Below are 12,809 nucleotides of genomic sequence, written 5' to 3'. Positions count from 1 at the left end.
GTGGAGAAGTCAATGTTTGTGGATGTGGCATCAATCAAGCAGGATGCTTTGTCCTGGCCATTGTCAAGCTTCTTGAGTGTTATTGAAGCTGCACTCATCCAGGCAAGTGGGGATTATTCTATCACATCCCTGACTTGTGCCTTGTAGCCAGTGGTCAGGCTCTGGGGAGTCAGGAGGTGAGTTATTTGCTGCAGCATTCCTTGCCTCTGACCTGCTCTTGTAGTCACTGTGTTTATGTGGTGAGTCCAGTTAAGGTTCTAGTCAACCTATCGGAAAGATGTTATGAAACTTGAAAGTTTTCAGAAAAGATTTACAAGGATGTTGCCAGGGTTGGAGGATTTGAGCTATAGGAAGAGGTTGAACAGGCTGGGGCTGTTTTCCCTGGAGCGTCAGAGGCTGAGGGGTGACCTTATAGAGGTTTATAAAATCATGAGGGGCATAGATAGGGTAAATAGACAAAGTCTTTTCCCTGGGGTGGGGGAGTCGAGAACTAGAGGGCATAGGTTTAGGGTGAGAGGGGAAAGATATAAAAGAGACCTAAGGGGCAACTTTTTCACGCAGAGGGTGGTACGTGTATGAAATACACTGCCAGAGGAAGTGGTGGAGGCTAGTACAATTGCAACATTTAAAAGGCATCTGGATGGGTATATGAATAGGAAGGGTTTGGAGGGATATGGGCCAGGTGCTGGCAGGTGGGACTAGATTGGGTTGGGGTATCTGGTTGGCATGGACAGGTTGGACCGAAGGGTCTGTTTCCGTGCTGTACATCTCTAAGTTGCTATGACTCTAATGGTAACACCCAGAATGTTGATAGTGGAGAATTCAGTGATGGTAACACCATTGAACGGCAAGGGGTGGTGGTTAGACTGTCTCTTATTGGTGATGGTCATGGCTTGGTATTTGTGTGGCATGAATGAATGTCACTTGCCACTGGCCAGCCCAAACCTGGAAATGAGCCAGATCTTGTTGCATTTGGACATGGACTGCTTCAGTACCTGAGGAGTCACGAATGATGCTGAACATTAAGCAATCATTGGCGAACACGCCAGTGACCTTATGATGGAGGGATGGTCATTGATGAAGCAGCTGAAGATGGTTGGGCCTAGGACACTACCTCGAGGAACTTCTGCAGAGATGCCCTGGACCTGAGCTGACTGACCTTGAAAAACCACAACCATCCTCCTATGTGCCAGGTATAACTCCAATCAACAAAGTGTTTGCCCCGATTCTCACTGATTCCAGTTTTGCGAGGGCTCCTTGATGCCACTTTCAGTCAAATGCAGCCTTGATGTCAAGGGCTGTTACTCTCACCCCTCCTCTGGAATTTAACTTTTTAGTCGATGTTTGAATTAAGACTGTAATGAGGTCAGGAGCTGATTGGCCCTGGCAGAGCCCAAACTGGGCATCACTGAGCAGGTTTTTGCTGAGCAGGTCCTGCTTGATAGCACCTTCCATCACTTTACTGATGATCAAGAGTATGCTGATGGGGCAGTAATTGGGCAGGTTGGATTTATCCTGTGTACATGATATACCTCGGCAAATTCCCACATTAATCGGGTAGATGCCAGTATTATAATTGTACTGGAAGAGCTTGGCTAGGGGAACAAGTTCTGGAGCACACGTCTTCAGTATTATTGTCAGAATGTTGTCAGGGCGCATAGCCTTTGCAGAACCAAGTGCCTTTAACTGTTTCTTGATATTATGTGGAGCGAATCGAATTGGCTGAAGATCTTTGATGCTGGGGACCACTGGAGGAGGCTGAGATGGATCATCCACTCGGTACTTCTGGCTGAAAATCGTTGTGAATGCACCAGCCTTATTTTTTGCTGGGCTCTTCCATCATTCAGGATGGGGATATTTATGGAGCCGCCTCCTCCAGTGAGTTGTTTAATTGCCCACCACCATTCACATCTGCAGAGCCTAGTTCAGATCCATTGGTTGTGGGATCGCTTAGCTCTGTCTATCACTTGCTGCCTATGCTATTGACATGCAATGAATCCTGTTTGGTGGCTTCACCAGGTTGACACCTCATTTCCAGGTCTGCCTGATGCTGCTCCTGGCATGCCCTCCTGCATTCTCCCATTGAACCAGGGTTGATCCCCTGCTTGATAGTAATGGTTGAGTGGGGGATATGCCAGGCCATGAAGTTACAAATTATGCTGGAGTACAATTCTGCTGCTGTTAATGGCCCATAGCGCCTCATGGATGCCCAGACTTGGGTTGTTAGATCTATTCCAGGTCTGTCCCATTTAGCACTTTGATAGTGCCATGCAATATGATGGAGGATATTCTCAATGTTAAGGCGGGACTTTGTCTCCACAAGGACAGTGCAGTGGTCACTTTTAGCGATACTGTCATTGAAAGATGCATCTGCAGCCGACATATTAGTAAGGATGAGGCCAAGTATGTTTTTCCCTCTTGTTAGTTCCCTCAACCCCTGCTGCAGACCCAGTCTAGCAGCTATGTCCTTTAGGACCCGACCAGCTCAATCAGCAGTGCTGCTACTGAGCCACTCTAGGTGGTGGACATTGAAATCCCCCACCCAGAATACACTTCGCACCCTTGCTATCCTCGGTGTTTCTTCTGAGTATTGTTCAACATGGAGGAGTACTGATTCATCAGCCAAGAGAGGTCAGTACATGGTAATGAATGGGAGGTTTCCTTGTCCCACGTTTAACCTGAACCATGAGACTTCATGGAGACAGAGAGAGAGAGAGAGAGACACAGAGAGAGAGAGAGAGAGAGAGAGAGAGAGAGGTGGGAAATAGGAAGGGGATGGGGATGCGAAGAGGAGATGAGGACAGGGAGGTGTTGTGGTGCTGGGGGCCAAAGGTCCCAAGGCCTGGAGCATGCTAGAAAAAGAACTGACCTCTAGTGGCGGAACAAGATATTGTGGGAAAATAAACTAGTCCAGAAGCAGAGGGACCAGGGACTCATGGCAACAGTAAATGGATGAGGCAAGGCCATGGAGAAACAAGGAGCCAGTGAGCTCAGGCTGTGAGATGAAGGTCCATGGAGAGGCAGTTAGAAAGGAGAACCCTCACAGACAAGCAGACAGACCAGTGATAGACCTGAGTGGGAATCGAGACATAAACAAGAATAAGGATAAACTATAAACATCTTTCATTTGAATTAAGGTAAGATATACACAAGATGTATATAATAAGGTAAGCGTGGGCAATTCAAGCCTTGTTTGTACAACCTGCAGTACATGGGAAATTCTAGATACTCCTCACAGTATGGATGACCATTGATGCAGGAGATGCTTCCTGCTGGAGCAACTCAAGTTCTGGGTTTTGAAGCATGAGTAGCAGCTGTGGGCATTATTGTGCATTCACAAGAGACTGAGAAGTTTGTGAATAGCATAGATTCAGGATGTGGTCACTCTGTAGCTTGAGGAAGTGCAAGTGAAGAGGGAAAAATGAGGAATCCCCCGAGTGCCCCTCAATTGCTCACTTTTGCCTGGCCTTGGGAGGCAGAGAGCGTAACAGTTCCTCCACAGGGGTGGGCAGAGTCAAGGCCAGGATGGGAGGAAGAAAAAGAAAGTGTGGAGGGGATTGTTAATAAAGGAAATGGATAGGCACTTCTTCGAATGTACTTGTCAGGATTCCATTCCTTGGCCGATCCAAGATGGCTGCCAGGTCAAGGATGCCACAATTTGGCTGCACAGCATTGCAAAGTGGGGAGGGGTGCAATGAACAGCCAGAGGTAATGGTCCATGGTCGGATCCAATGACATGGGGAGATAAGAAATGAGGTCCTGCAAGCAGGCTTTAGAGATTAGGTCAGATATTGAAAAGCAGCACTTCCAAAGACAGTAATCCCTGGATTACCCTTGGTGCCACGTGTATAGGAATAGAAGAGTCAAGCAGATGAATGCATGGCTGTAGAGATGATGCAGGAGGGAGGGATTCCTGAGGCATTAGGACCATTTCTGGGGAGGCCGGAACTGTACAAGTTGGACAGCTACAGCTAAAAAGGAACGGGACCAACATCCTCGCAATGAGATTTGGTGTTGATTTAAACTACATCGGCCAGGGAATGGGATCCTGACAAGTACTTCAAAGGAGAAAGAATCTGAGATGCAATTCGAATTTAAAGTGAGTCTGGAAGGTGGAGGAACCTTGGGTAGATAAGAAAGAAGGGAGGTTAGCAAGGCTAAATGGAATATATTGTAGAGCCTGAGGAATAAAATAGAGGGTAAAAATAGACATGATATCACAGCTATGACCAAGTCTTGGCTGAAAGATGAACAGGATTGGCAGTTCACAATGCTGTTTTATAAAGTATTCAGACAGGATTGGTGGGGGTGATGGTGGTGGGAAAAGTTGTAAAGTTGATCAAGGAGTCAATTACAGCAGTCAGGTGTGGTGATACCTTGGAAAGCTCATCAAATGAGCTCATATGGATAAAGTTTTAAAATACACACAGAAGGGTCAAGTATGCTGTCGGGTGTGAACTATAGCCCTTGAAATAGAGACAGTGGCAGTCAGGGAGTAATATAGGATCAAAATCAGTTATCAAATTTCAGAAATGTGTAAAAATAGCAAGGCAATAATTGTAGATTTTTAGTTACCCAAATCTTTACTGAAATAGTTTTGGCATACAAAATAGGGAGGGAACAGAATTTTTTAATTGCATTCGAGAAAACCTTTTTAGTCAGTGTAGAAAGCCTAACAAGGGATTAGGATTAGTTCTGGAGCCAATATTCGGAAAGAGCAAGAAGAGATGGAATGTATATATTTGGGAATCACTTGGGAGATAGTAATCATTGTTCCATTAGATTTTGGATGGTTATGGAGAAGGATAAGGACAGGCTGGGATTAATGGCTCTCAATTTGGAAAAGATTAATTTTACTAAGATAATTTCCAATTTGGCCCAAGTGAACTGGTAGCAGCGAGTTACAGATAAAATTGTCCGAACAGTGGCAGGTATTCAATGAGGAACTGGCAACAAGCACAGGATAGGCATGTTTCCATAAAGACAAGGTGTGAGATTCAAAGTTTGTGCGAAGATTTGTAGCTCGGGTGCTCGTTGCTGTGGTTCTGTTCGCCGAGCTGGAAATTTTTGTTCAAACGTTTCGTCCCCTGTCAAGGTGACATCCTCAGTGCTTGGGAGCCTCCTGTGAAGCGCTTCTGTGGTGTTTCCTCCGGCATTTATAGTGGCCTGTCCCTGCCGCTTCCGGTTGTCAGTTTCAGCTGTCCGCTGTAGTGGCCGGTATATTGGGTCCAGGTCTATGTGTTTGTTGATGGAGTTTGTGGATGAGTGCCATGCTTCTAGGAATTCCGTGGCTGTTCTTTGTTTCGCTTGCCCTATAATGGTAGTGTTGTCCCAGTAAAATTCATGTTGCTTGTCGTCTGCGTGTTATTAGGGAAAGATTAGGGCTCATTATGGACCAGAGAGTTAATCTGTTTGTAGACCTCAGAAGACATGGGCACAGAGTCTTCAATGAACGTTTCGTTAGGATCTTCACAATCAAAAACGATGCCACAGGTAAAGACATCAGAGAGGGGGATGTGAAATTAGATTAGATTAGATTAGATTATTTACAGTGTGGAAACAGGCCCTTTGACCCAACAAGTCCACACCGACCCGCCGAAGCGCACCCACCCAGACCCATTCCCCTACATTTACCCCAGCACCTAACACTACGGACAATTTAGCGTGGCCAATTCACCTAACCTGCACATTTTTGGACTGTGGGAGGAAACCGGAGCATATGGAGGAAACCCAGGCAGACACGGGGAGAATGTGCAAACTCCACACAGTCAGTCGCCTGAGTCGGGAATTGAAACCAGGTCTCTGGGGCTGTGAGGCAGCAGTGCTAACCACTGTGCCACCGTGCCACCCAAATATTAGAAAACATTAAGAGAGAGAGAAGGTACTGGTGATTTTAGAAGCAGACTTAAAAAGGGTTAGATCTGCAAGCCCAGATGAGATATATCTCAGGTTGTTGAGGGAGGCAGAAGTGGAGACATAAGGGGCCCTGGCAATAATATTGAAACGTTCTCTGTGAACAGGTGAAGTGCTGGAGGAATGGAATAGAGGACTTCCAACGTTGACCCATTATTAAAAAAGAAAGGAGTGCAGAAACCATGAAATTACAGGCCAATCAGTCTAACCTCAGTGATGGGTAGGCCATTAGAAAGAATATTGAGGGATGGTATATATTTGCATTTCGAGAGACAGAGATATATCAGGAATAGTCAGCACAGACTTGTCAAAGGAAGGTGGTGTTTGACAAATTTGACAGATTTTTTTTGAGGAGGTAACCTGGAGCATTGATGGGGGGTAAGGCATTTGATGTGATCAACATGGAATTTAGCACGACTTTTGATAAGATCCTTTATCAGACTGATCAAGAAGCCCATGGGATTCAAGGCAAAGTGAAACATTGAATCCAAAACTGATCCAAAGAGGCAAAAAGCAGAGAGTGATTGAAGAGGGATATTTTTGTAACTGGATGTCTGCTTCCAGCAGGTTTCCACAGGACTCTGTACAGGGGTCCTTGCTGTTTGTGGCGTACATCAATGATTTGGAATTAAATGTAAGGGTACAACCAAAAGGCTTGCAGATGATTTGAAAATGCGTAGGGTGGTAGAGTCATAGTGATCGGCCAGGGAATGAGACCCTTCAGTCCAACTTGGCCATGCCACCCATAGTAATAAACAGTGAGGAGGATATCCACAAACTGTAGGAGGATGTTAATGGACTGATCAGCTGGACAGAGTAATGGCAAATGGAATTCAACCTGGAAAGGTGTGAGCTAATGCATTGGGGTGGGCTAAGAAGACAAGAGACTACACTATAAATAGAAGGGCAAGGGAAAGTACTAAAGACCTCGATGTGCAAATCCACAGATCCCTGAAGGTAGCAGGGCAGGTAGAAAAGTAGTTGGGAAGGCATATGGGATACCTGCAGAGTCATAGAATACAAGAACAAGGTGGATATGCTGGGACTGTATAAGACATTGTTTGGGCTACAACTGGGGTACTGCATGCAGTTCTGGTCACCGCATTATAGGTAGGATATGATTGCACGGAGGAGATTTTCCCGAATGCTGCCTTGATGGTGCCTCTTAGTTATGAGGAAAGATTGAAAAATCAGGGGCTGCTTTCCTTGCAGCGGGTGGGGGGGGGGTCCTGTTAGAGGTGTATAAGGTTATGAGGGGCATAGTTTGAGTGGATAAGAAGGCACTTTCTTCCAAAATTGGAAGAGTCATTAATCAATGAGCATAGGTTTAAAATGAGAGATAGAAGATTGTGAGGTAGAAGATTGAGAGGGGAGTCAATGAGAATCTTTTTCATCCAGAGGGTGACAGGAATCAGAAACTCTTAGAACCTGTGTGTGGCGACATTATACACTTTTCAATGTATTTCTGTATTTGAACACACGTGACATTAAAGTCTAAATCTAAAACTAAAAACTAGTTAAGCCATATCTAGATAGTCATCTGTCTACAGCAATCCTCACTTGGCAACAAATGAATTCTATTTACTTGCACAGAAAGCGACTGTCAGTGATCCAGACATATTAGGAACGGAAGGAGATAGGGCTCCACATTATGCAATTCAGATACAGGATCAGTCATCCAATTTTACCCCAGAAGAAAAAATCTGCTGAGGTTACAGTGAGGGGAATCAGAAAGTCCACACAGCTGAGCAGCTAATTTTCAAATCCTTACTTTAGGAAACATGCTGGCACCATTCTGTTACAAGAGACTACAGTGTAATGGGAAAGAACATTGTTCTTTGCCCTTCAGTTGGGGCAATCGAGTCAGGTGATTTGGCTGTAACTACTCTCCAATTAAGACTAAAAGACTCCACGTGGACACATGCAGCCGTTTGAGTACAGCATTTCCCAATCCTGTTGAATTGCAGAACACCGGTTCACGGAAGCATCTACATATAGAGACATTCTAATAACATAATCGAGATTCCTGTATTTCCAACAGAAGCAATATGGAAATAAGAGAACCTGCATTGTTGCTCCACAGCCTTCAGCTTTGTACATTCCCTGGACAGTAGTCCCTCGCAGGACTGTTACAAGACAGGACAATGCGAGAGGGGTGTTCGGAGTGCTTCAATAGTGCACTAATGAGGGGTCCATATGACGCTGCAGTCATTGGCAAACAGGCAAACACTTAGTGTGGTGCAAGCTGTTAAAATTATACAGGCAAGTATTTTGTTCAAGAATGCTCCAAAAGGAAGCCAATACGGTCACGAGAAAAGCAAATGGATTCTTCTGGGAAGCAGACTGCTTTTGCTTGAGGCCAATATTAGGCTTTTTGAAGCTTTGGTACAGACTTGATGTCAGTTCCCAAAGCAATACAGATTCCATAAGAGCTGCTGCAAAGGTTCCTGATCAGAGTTCCCCCTGTAACCCGAGACCACTCCTCAAAAGTCTGTACCACATGGGTCTGGAATTTTTAGCAGACTTTTTCTTCGCTCCTTCAATGAGTTTTTATGAGTTTTCAAAAAGATATCATAAAAAAAACATGTTATTTGAAAAAAACACTTTGCTCTGTCAATATATTCCATGGCACTTAGAACATAGTTGCTACATAATGTTCGGATGTTAACCCTATTGATGGATGCCATTGAATTTTTACACACACAAAACCACATGGATACACTCTCCCAGCCATCAGTCTAGCTGTTTGCCTTCATGGCCTAGTTAGTTACACTGACTTCAGTAACATTCACCAACTTCAAAAGGGGTTCTTACTGCATCAATTGTCTCTTTAGCTTCAGTTGCATTTTGTATAACGAACTGGATGATGTGGCATAATCGCTCAAACCATCCTTTTGTACTGCTGGAAATCAGCAGTGGATTCTATCACTGGCAGGGAAGGGGCCAAAGCAAACCATCATTAAAGCTCTATGGTAGGTCACACTTTCTAGATTAATTTGTCGCGAGCTAGTCAGCTGAAGAGAAAACATTCAAGTCAAAAAAATTCCTAACGCATGAATGTTAAGAATCTTATCAAGATGCAATCACAACTTTCAAAAAGAAAATGAACTATTCAGAAAAAAAATGTTTATATAGCTGTTTTGAAAAAAAAATGTGGAGGTGGTGTGGATCTGATCTATTCTGAGCACTGACGCAACTGTCAATATGTCTGAGTCAGAATCAAGCATGAAGGGTGTAAATTAATTCACCCTTGGGAGAAAAACAGGTCACAGGGACTTGCTTCCTCCATCAAATGACCAGGGTTGACAGGCAGGCAGTTAAAGAGGGGCAGATTGTAGGAGAGTAAGGAAGAAGGATGAGTAGGCTTTCACCACTATACCACTGTAATATTAGGCTTTAAATATACAACAGCTTTATCAAATAACTGGGACTAGATCCTACAAAATTAATTTTAAATCAGCTCTGTCACAGAAAAATTCTTAAGTGGCACAACACATCAGAACGCTAGCATTATACAGTATGAAGGAATTCATTTGGTTCAGAAAAAAAAGTTAGAGAAATAGTCTTTTTTCAGGATACATATTATTCTGAATTCAGATGATTTCATTCATACTTGAATGATCGCACTTGAATTCAGTGAACCAGCTCCTTATTCACTTACCACTGCACACTACAAATGACTTTATAAAACAATCTTTTTGATAAAAATCCATGGCACTTAATTAAATCAGAACCAGTGTACCCGAAATTGACTCAACGATTCTAAAAATCAGTGGATCAAAATTGCTGAAGTTTTCATGTCCACAAGATACAAAATAAAACCAATTGAAACATTGATCTCCTGTTAAAACTGCCCATACCTCAGCACAGAGCAGAAAGGGAAATAGATTCAATCAAATGTCCAAATTTTCCGTATCCAATTTCTCTAGGAGACAAACAGCCTGGCCACAGAACGTCTTCCAGGGTGCAGGATAAAAATGGATATAGTGTCTCGTGAAAAATCAGAATGCACCAGCCATCTAACCTGGGCCTTCACCACTGCACAAAACCTACCGAATCTATAAACAGAAAGAGGAGAGAGAAAGAGACATAAACTTACACAGCAAATCCAATTGACACAAGAAGCTGTAAGCAACTACAAAGACTGCAGCCTCTCCTAATCGGCATCAGCTGCTTATCATGTGTTCCTGAAGACTGACCAGGGCCTTTTTCTTCTGCAAAAAATATCCAATTAAACTCTGAAACCACGTCTCCGCATATTAACCAAATCATTGAACGTTGTGGAATGTGGATCTCAGTGAACAACGACGTAGACACCCCTGGTGTTTGTGGAGCAAGGTCTTAATTTGGCCAAACCAAAAGTATGGAACAAGAGAGTGAGAGAAAGCAGGAGAAAGAAAGAGAAAGACAGAGAGAAAGAGAGAGAAAAGACAGAAAAAAGAGGGAAAGAAAGAAAATGGGGAAAATGTGTTATTATCGGAGTACAAAATACTGTAAATGATGGAAATCTGACAAGACAGAAAGTGCTGGAAATATTCAGTGCATCAGGCAACATCCATGAAGAGAGAAACAGTTAACCCCTCAGGTCATAAGGTCATCCTGTTCTCATGAAGTGTTTCATGTGAGTTATATGTTTCAGTTGCCTTTGACACCTCCCTCAAACACCATTTTTGGAATCCTGAGTCCTGAATTTACAAGAACCTCAGGGTGAAAGTCCTCAACAAACTAGCTGACTACAAATCTCAGAACGTAGCCCTTTCCTTAAAATCTATAAATTATAATCCTTAAAAAGTCTTAGGAGTATGGAGAGAAAACCAGTTAGATTGATCATTGCTTCAAATGGACACAGGAAATCACAAAGACCATTTTCAAAGTGCATTTGAAAACAGCTGGAGCATGAGAAGTAGTAGGCCTTTTGGCTTCCCCATTCAATAAGAACAGACTGCGCTGAGTTGATTGCCTTCTTAAACACATTTTGCTGCCAGCTCCCAATGATAGGAAACATTTGCAAACACAAAACAAAACTTTTAAGTATGCAGGGAACAAAACACTGCAGCAAGGGGTTATCATATCAGTGGTACAAACACACAATGTTAAAGAATCACTTAAGCTCAATATTGTCACAAGACAGGAAGTTGAGTGTTCAGGTCTGACTTCAGTACATGCAGGAACCAAGGGGTCTGACTTGCAGAGGAGTGGTACGTAGCAGCTGAAGTGTTTAAGCCCAACACTGTTGCTGCAGGTCAAGCAGATGTGAAGCATGCCATGATATTTTTAAAGAGCAGATATTTACCATTCAGCTCTCCTCTAAACCACACATCCACCACTCAATATATCACTTACTTCATACTTGTGGGAGAGTTATGGTGCACAAATTGGGGGCACTTTCAAAGTAATTTGTGAAACACTCATTTGTCCCCAGGGGACCACTTGCATTCTTTGAACTGGACAGTTCCTTATTTCCAGGTAATAAACAATCTTCCATCTGGTCCTACAGATTGAGAGAGTAATAATCATTCACCTCATGAAAGTTCATATGGGCAAATCGATAACTGCACTCCTGCTTTACACAGCTGCTAACAAGAGGTAAACTAACCCCTAATCAACCTGAAATTCTGAACAACACAATATCATTCACAGTGTAATCAGGGAATCGCAGTGTTGAGACAAATAACACATCTACACACAAGAGATTGTTATGAACAGAACAAAAGAGATTGTCACAATTAAAATTCACAAAAGTAGTGTTCAAAATATCCTTAAATAACAGTGACCAGTTCAGAGTGAATATAAATGACTTTTCAACAAATAACGTTCAGAGAAAATCCACCAAGTGTATAATGAAAAAAAATTCCTGCTAGAAACTGAAATGCACAGAATATATAATATCCAAAATAATTAAGTGCAAAGCAAAATTACAGGAACTGAAATGGTGGCAGAAAGCTGTTGACACAATTTGAAGAGCCGAACAGACAGAGAGTTAAATTCATGCAGTCTGCAGGAAGCAAAAGGCACAGGTCACAGTACATCAATCCCTTTAGTCATTGAGGTAATCAGAATAAAACTGACAATGACACACACTGGCAGCTATTCTGAGGAATGAATGAATAGTTTGGGCCTATAATCACTTGAAGGTGTGGAACCTTTAGGGGAAAACTGAAGGGAGTTGATGCCAGTAGAATGTCCTTAATCTTCAAAGAGTGTAGAGCAAGGAACACAATCAAGACAGAACGTTCCCTAAGCCCCATTTTCCTCTAACACGATGCAATTGTCAAGTTGTTCCATCATTTCCAGGAGTAAAACACACTCCCTGTCAGATTTCAGTGCATTTTGCCACTTGACAACAAATGTGATACCAATTTTAACATGAAAGACAAAAGAAAACCATTATCAAAAGGGCAAAAAGACGGTGCTATTTTCTGGATCTGTAGGAGCAAAGATGGTCTTTAGTATAGTGATATGCTCTTCCTTAGAGATGTGGGAGTTTACGAGAGTTTCCATGTTACTGACGGTTATGTCTGCAAGAAGTCAGTTGCGAATCCCATCAGATCACACGGATTGGTTGGAGCAACAGTTAGGGGCAATAAGGAATTTACACGAGCTAGGGGGTGTGAGTGATGGCAGTTATAGGAAGGGAGAAAAGACGCAGGTACAGTCAATTTAACTCCAGGAAAGGTAGAAGGGGTAGACAGGTAGTGCAGGAGTCTCCTGTGGCTATCAGAGTCAGGGAGTGTGGTGCTGAGGGTGCACAGCTGATCGGGCAGCGACCGAGGAGCATTACGGTCGAAGTTTGGAGCATCGGCTCTTCAGCAGAGTTTGTGCTGCAGGCGTGGACTCTCCTGCTCTTCAGGTACTGCCTGACTGGCTGTGCTTTTCCAGCGCCATATTTTTTGACT

At 43.3% G+C, this 12,809-nt stretch overlaps 1 protein-coding gene across 5 annotated transcripts in view; it reads right to left on the bottom strand.

The window, feature by feature from the left end:
- rab27a (RAB27A, member RAS oncogene family) overlaps nt 1-12,809 on the bottom strand; it is a 131,116-nt gene that overhangs the window by 63,713 nt on the left and 54,594 nt on the right. The window contains exon 3 of one of the 5 annotated variants that reach the window (XM_043677504.2): nt 9,774-9,971. The exons of the other annotated variants lie outside the window; for them this stretch is intronic. The gene's annotated coding sequence lies outside the window, so the exon portion shown is untranslated. The remainder of the gene's footprint in view (nt 1-9,773; nt 9,972-12,809) is intronic. 5 annotated transcript variants of the gene reach the window in all.

This window comes from Chiloscyllium plagiosum, unplaced genomic scaffold (assembly GCF_037043375.1).
Source record: "Chiloscyllium plagiosum isolate Xiang-an unplaced genomic scaffold, Cpla_swu_hap1 HiC_scaffold_39, whole genome shotgun sequence".
NCBI classification, from domain to species: domain Eukaryota; kingdom Metazoa; phylum Chordata; class Chondrichthyes; order Orectolobiformes; family Hemiscylliidae; genus Chiloscyllium; species Chiloscyllium plagiosum.
The sequence above is the reverse complement of the archived record's forward strand: the minus strand, read 5'-3'. Positions and strand labels throughout refer to the sequence as shown.